We start from the raw sequence: 7,292 nt of genomic DNA on the forward strand, positions 1-7,292 counted from the left end.
TTTTTTTTTTTTTGGCCTGTTCTCAAAAGTTAATCACCAACCTGACTTCTAGATTTTAAAATGTTTTAATTAGCATGTGTCGAACACCCAAAAAACGTAAGTGGAAAGATACAACCAATGTACATCCATTTGTGTCCTTGTGTGGTTTGAGGCAGGGTCTCATGTGGCCCAGGCTGGCTTGGATTCACTATGTAGCTGAGGATGATCTTGAACTCCCGATCGTCTTGCTTCTACCTCCTGTGTGCTAGGATTACAGGTGTGTGCCTTCTGTGCCCCTTCCCTGATGCGTGTCTGGGGAACCCGCTACCTCTGCCACCTTTACTAGGTGACTTGCAGAGAGAGTAAATGGCTTTCTCCCAGGGTTGTGGATGTGTTGGCTGGATAGGCCGTGCTGACCCTGGCTGTAGGTAGACGCTTCACTGTAGTGTGGGTGTGGTTCTGCTCCAATTCCCAGGGGGTAACGCTGCACGCGCTGAAGGCCTCTGCTGGGGAGCATCACAACCAGCTGGGATGCAGACGTTTAGCGTGAGGTGGTCCACCAGCAGCTCTGGGTGTGGTGCGCCCGGATGCAGGTATTCCATGCCCGTCAGTTCCTACGGGCATGTGAAGGTTGGGTTGTCCCGGTGGACCAGGGAGAGTGTGGCACAGGTTTCTCCTTAGTGACACGCTGATGTTGTTAGGGTCTGGAGCCTACAAGGGTGACTTTTGAGAGAAGCGAATCCTTGATCTGCTAGGGGAAGGCTGTTCAGCTACTTCCTGGAGCTGAGGGTGAGTGCGTGGTTGGTGTTTAACAGACTGTAATTAGGCTGAGCTGAGAACAGGCTGTTCAGCTGCTTCTTGGGACTGAAGGCAGAATGCCGCCTGCCTGGTTTTTTTTTTTTTTTTCAGGGGGCCTTGGTGAGCCAAGCCAGTTATGGAAGGCCATTGAGCTGCTTCCTGGGTCTGTGGGTGGGTGAGGAGGCCACGCAGCTGCTTCCTAGGACCTCGGTTGCCCAAGCTGCCAGGCTGTTTCCTAGGCTGTGGGTGGGTAGCTGAGGTCAGCCGGCTGTTCTTCGGGGCTGGGTTGTTCCTTTACAACAACGTTTGGGGGGGGGGGGCTGTCTAAAGTAGCAGCAGGCCACAGGAGCCTACGTGCTAGAAAGCAACGTAGGCTGTGCTCTCCAGACAATTGCGTATGCCTGGAAACCAGGAACTCGAGCTTCTAACCATTGCAGACCTGAGGGATGTTACCTCAGGGATGGGTGGAAACTGCTGGAGCCTCCTGCTTATCTGTCCCTCTTCCACACCTCAGGCAAGACCTCTCAGCCCAGGCTCCAGCTCTCTAGGGAGGATGACTACGTATAAACTCCGGATCCTTCCTGCTCCTGTTTCTCAGTGCTGGGGGTAAAGGTGTGTAACACCACGCCTGCTGCATAAAGTGCTGGGAATGAAACCCAGGGCCCTGTGCACGCATGCTAGGCAAGAATTCTACCAACTCAGCTACAGCTCCGGCTTTAGGGAGCTATAGGGAGTGAACTCCCTCTAACTCTAGGGTTGATCTTAAAAGACTGTGTGATAAATGCTGAATGCTTAGCTTCATTCTTTCTAACTTCAGTACATATCTCCACACTCTGCAAAGACCAGCCTCAGCCTCAAGTCTTCCAGTGAAACAGTTGGTTTTCTTCATTGTGGTCTTCTGTTGAGGGACATGGTTCAGACACCTCTTAGGCGTCATGTTCTCATCCTCCAGTAGGGGGCGGTGGTTAGACTAGTCTCTTTCTTGGGTTTTATCGGTTTCTTTTGGTTTGGGGGAGTGGAGTTGGGGAAACAGGCACATGATTGAGATTAAGAAAATCTGCATCAAGGACTGGACACCTCACAAACTGTGTTCTTTATAAGTGTGTATCAACAACTGGTCTAAGCCATAAGCCAGTGAGAAGCCAGGGAAACACATCTTCCTCGTTGGTTTAACTGTCAGCATTTTGTTCCGCACTGATGGTACAGGCCTTTAATCCCAACACTGGGGAGGCTGAGGCAGACAGATCTCTGTGAATTCAAGGCCAGCCTGGTCTACAGAGTGAGTTCCCGGACAGTCAGGGCTACACAGAGAAATTCCGTCTTGAAAAACCAAAAACCAAACCAAACCAAAGAAACCAACCAATCATCATCATCAACAACAACAACAACAACAACAACAAACTTCTGACCATTTCCCCTCTGGTAATGCTGAGTAAGCTCAGCCTGGTAGGTTATTGCCAAGAAAATAGTCAGTCTTTTGAGTTAAGTAGGAAGTGAGGCTGCACGTGTGTTCCTAATAGGTGTTTTTTTCTCCTTTTCTAATTCATCAAATTTTACCCACTATAGTTTCAAGAAGTCAATTAAATCTATTCCTTGCAACAGGCTTTCACATAATCCCAGACTAGCTTTGAACCTTTGAACCTCTGAGCTCCTGGTTTTTGTAGTGTTAGATAGAGATGGAACTCGGGCTTCGTGCACGCTAGGCAGGTGTCTGTCATGTGAGCGACATCTCCGGCTCATTCTCTTCGCTTTTGTTTTATAGAGCTAGCTGCAGTGGGTTTCTATTAAAATAATTCCAACTAGGGCTACTGATAGGGCTCAGAGGGTAAAGGTGCTTGCTGCCAAGTTTGACAGACAGTCTGAGTTTAATGCTTGGGACCTGCGTGATGGAAGTTGCACCAACTCCTGGAAGTTGTTCTTTGACCTTCACACTTGTCATGTAATGTGACCATCTCCCCCCAAAAAAACTAATTTTCTTTCTTTCTTTCTTTTTTGTTTTTTTGTTTTTTTGTTTTTTTGTTTGTTTGTTTTTCGAGACAGGGTTTCTCTGTATAGTCCTGGAACTCATTTTGTAGACCAGGCTGGCCTTGAACTCAGAAATCCGCCTGCCCCTGTCTCCTAGCTGCCACTGCCTGGCAAAAACTAATTTTCTTAAAATTTAAAATAACTCTAACTAGCATAGCATCAGTTTGGTTTTGTTCTGTTCTAAGTGCTTGGGGGTAAGGACTCATGCTCCTATGCACATTAGGCAAGATAACCAGAAGATAATCCCCAGGGGGCCCACCCTCATGCTTTCCTTAGACACACCGTTTTCAGTGACATAACCATGCCTAGAGTCCTGTCTCCTGTTCACCCTTTAGTGGACTTTTTTTTTTTTTTCCAATGTAAGTCAAACTAGAAAAACATTAGCTGGACGAATGATTGGAAGAAGCTTTAATTCACACGGCTCTGGGCTTGTACGCAGCTTCTTGCCTCACAGACTCGATGCTCCTCAGAGAAACACTCAGGCGCCTCTGGCATCTGTGGCAGGGATGGCAAACACGGTCCGGTCCGTGTTCCTGAGGTGTGGCACAGAGGCCTGCAGGAGCCTTCTCTCCTCAGCTGCAGGGAGTGTTGGCTCGAGGTTCACTGGCGCGGCTCTTTCCCGAGAGTCTGCTTCTCTCCTAGCAGGCCTGGCCTTGGTGCCAGGAAATGGAGTCCCAACCTCCTGTTTTAGTGTGACCAGATTCTGAAGGTCATTTCAGCCCAGGCTCTGCTACATCTTGTCCTCTTCACTTCCCAAGAGTTCTCTAATTTAAACCTCCCACAAGCATCTTTCTCCCTAGGAACCTCAGCTAAAAGATTAGTCTTTCCACTTTCCTCTTTTTGGGGGTTTGGTTTTGTTTTTTTACATCTATGTAAGCTGTGTGTGGCTGGAAGCTCACACTCCCACCAAGTACCCCTCCATCACCAGCAAGAGCTGATTTCCCCCTAAAGCAGGCACAGGATGCACACCTGTAATCCCAACCCCAGAGCAGGAAAGTGAAGGCAGAAGGATCCGAAGTTTTAGGGCAGCCTTGGGACATAGTTTGAGGTTAATCGAAGCTATATGAGACCCCGTCTCAAAATTATTTTTAAACCTCGATTCATATTTTTTTTTTTTTTGGTTTTTTGAGACAGGGTTTCTCTGTATAGCCCTGGCTGTCCTGGAACTCACTTTGTAGACCAGGCTGGCCTCGAACTCAGAAATCCNCCTGCCTCTGCCTCCCGAGTGCTGGGATTAAAGGCGTGCGCCACCACGCCCGGCCCTCGACTCATATTCTTTAAAACAGAGTTAGGTCTAGAGTTATTTTATACTTAGCTTTTGTCTTTAACTGTGTGTGTATGTGTAGTCACACACATGTGAATACAGGTTCCTGGAGAGTGGAGAGGAGGGTGTCACACCCCTTGGAACCAGTCATTATGATCTGGGTTTGGGGACCTGCAGAACTTGAGTTCTGCTGCTTGCAAGAGTAGTATATATTTTAACCTCTCAGACCCATTTAATATTTTGTTTTGTTTGAGATGGCGGCCTCTCTACATAGCTCTGGCTGTCCTGGAACTCACTATGTAGACCAGGTTAACTCTGCCTCCTAGGTGCTGGTATTAAAACAGGTACATGATCATGTCCAGCCCCAGTTAATATTTCTTTAAGCCCCACTTATATTTCTTTAAGATAGTAAGACTAGGGGCTGGAGAGATGGCTCAGCAGTTGAGAACACTGTCCCCTCTTCCAGAGGACCTGACTTCAGCTCCCAGTACCCAATTCAGTCTAGTTATGATCATACATAACTCTTAGTTCCAGGATATCTGACACTTCTAGCCTCCACAGGATTCTGCACTCACATGCACAAATCCACATGCATGCACACGTGTGCTCATACATACACACACACACACAGAATTTTAAAAAGATTATAAAAGAGAGAACTGCAACACATTATGTATTATATCTTATAAACAAGTTAAAAATATTTTTATTTTTTATTTTATATGCATTGGTGTTTTGCCTCCATGTATGTATGTGTGAGGGTGTTGGATCACTGGGAACTGGGGTTACAGACAGTTGCGAGCTGCCATGTGGGTGCAGGAATTGAATCTGAGTCCCCTAGAACAGCCAGTGCTCTTAATCACTGAGCCATCTCCCCAGACCCCTAGACAATACTCTAATAAACTCATTATTCGTTGAGACAGGGTCTCACACATCAGTCTAGCCTCAATCCTGCTATGAGGCTGAGATTGACCTTGAACTTCTGATCTTCAAGCCTCTACCCCCACCCTGAGTGCTGGGAACTACTTGGGTTAGCCAGTGCTGGGGATAGAACTCAGGGCTTCATACACACTGAGTAAGCATTCAGCTAACAGAACCACACCCACATGCATAGTGTTCTTTTTTACATTACCAGAGCAGCATGGGAATCTCCAGGTATCCTTGGGACAAAGGCAGGCACAGTCTGTGTGGACATTGCAGCCCATACCCCCACAGACTATGCACAGAATTATCAATCCTCATTCTGTTTCATCTGGTTTTCTTAGAGATTGAACCTCAGGCCTTGTACGTACTGTACAAATTTCATACCACTGAGCCCCAGGCCTTCACAATTCCAACTCAAATTACACATATAATGTAGGTCAATGAGACCATTCAATAGGAAAAAAAAAAAAAAAAAAGGTACTTGCTGCCACAGCCCAAGTCCAAGAGAATCAACTCCCAAAATTATTCTCTGATTTCCATGTATGTCATAGCATGTAAAAGTATGCAATCACAGGTGCACACCCAAGTGCTTGTGCACGTGCACACATGCACACAGACACAGTTTGACTCTCAAATATCTCCCACAGTTTTGGTTCCCCCCCCCCCCCAGATCATAGGGCTATTTTGAAGTATGCGGAACCTTTAGGAGGTAAAACCTAATTGGCACAAGTAGGTCACTAGAAACAGTCATTTTAACATTACGCCTCCCCACCCACTTCCTGCCAGGCTTGGCCAAGTGTTTCCTGTCTGCTGCCATGTTTTGTTGAGGTGTTGCCTTAAGGTATGAGAATGAAATCATGATGTAATACAAACCCATAAGTTATTCTTCACCTGTTCTATCACAGCAGTGCAAAAGCAACCATCACACTAAAACCTGAATCTGTCCTGAGTCAAGAGGATGATGGATAATTTAGGGATTCGATAAAATAAGGAAAAAAGCAAATATAATGTGTTCCGGACTAGCCAGGGCTACACAGCGAGACCCTGTCTCAGAAAAGTCATATCCTTGCCAGTACTTGATATTGTCAATCACCCAGATTTTGGCCATTCTAATAGACACATAACAGTATGTCACTCTGATTTTTAATTCGTAGTGTCTGTTAGTGTACTAGCAACTTCTCACACTACATCTGTCATTTGCATATCTTTAAAACTGTGTGGCTGGAGAGATGTTCAGTAGTGAAGAGCACTTGGTGACCTCTCCAGCACCCACATGTTGGCTGACAACCATCCATAACCCTAGGGGACACAACAGAGATGCAAGTGACACACAAAAACACATGAAGGCAAAACATTCATACAAATAAAATATAAAAACCTAAAAGAGGGGGGTATAGGGAACTTTCGGGATAGCATTTGTAATGTAAATAAAGAAAATAAAGAAAATTTAAAAAAAACCTAAAAGAGAGAAAATTTAAGCTAGGTAGTGGTGGTGCACACCTTTAATCCCAGCACTTGGGAGGCAGGGGCTGGAAGAGATCTCTGTGAGTTTGAGGTCACCTAGTCTGCAGAGTGAGGCTCAGGACCGAAAAAAGCCACAAAAAGAAACCCTGTTTCAAAAGACCAAAAAATAAAAAATTCAAAACTGTGACTGTGTGTGCATGATGCAGGGACTTGCAGGATTCGGTTCTTGCAGGATTCGGTTCTCATTCCATTGTGTGGGTTCCCAAGACTGGCAATCTTGACAGCTTCTATGTATCTTTTTTGATGAAGCATCTGTTCAAATATTACTTTTAAAGTTGGGTTGAGGGACTGGAGAGATGGCTGAGTGGTTAAGAAACACTGGCTGCTATTCCAGACGACTGCGGCTCAATTTCCAGCACCCATGAGACGGCTCACAATCCTTTGTAAGAGAGAAGTTCTAAGGTACCTGACCACCTTTAGGGGTCTCTGTGGGCACCAGACATGCAAGCAGTAAGCTGACATACAAAGCAGCAAGACACCAATAAACACGAAATCATTTCTTTTTAGTTGAGTTGCTTGTTTCACAATTCCTTTATTATGTATCTCAGTATTACTGTTGGTTTGATGGGAATGCAGTGCCCTTGGAGGCCAGTAGAGGGCACGGGATCCCATGGAGATGGAGTGACAGCTGTGAGTTACCTGAAAGGGTGCTGGGAACTGAACTCAGGTCCTATGGAAGAGCAGCAGGAGTTCTTAACCTCTGAGCCATCTCAGCCCGCTTGCTTTCGTATACTTGAAGTTCTTTATATAGTCTGATAATTCTTTTTTCTTTTTTTTT

The sequence above is a fragment of the Mus pahari genome, chromosome 14 (assembly GCF_900095145.1).
Source record: "Mus pahari chromosome 14, PAHARI_EIJ_v1.1, whole genome shotgun sequence".
Lineage (NCBI taxonomy): Eukaryota > Metazoa > Chordata > Mammalia > Rodentia > Muridae > Mus > Mus pahari.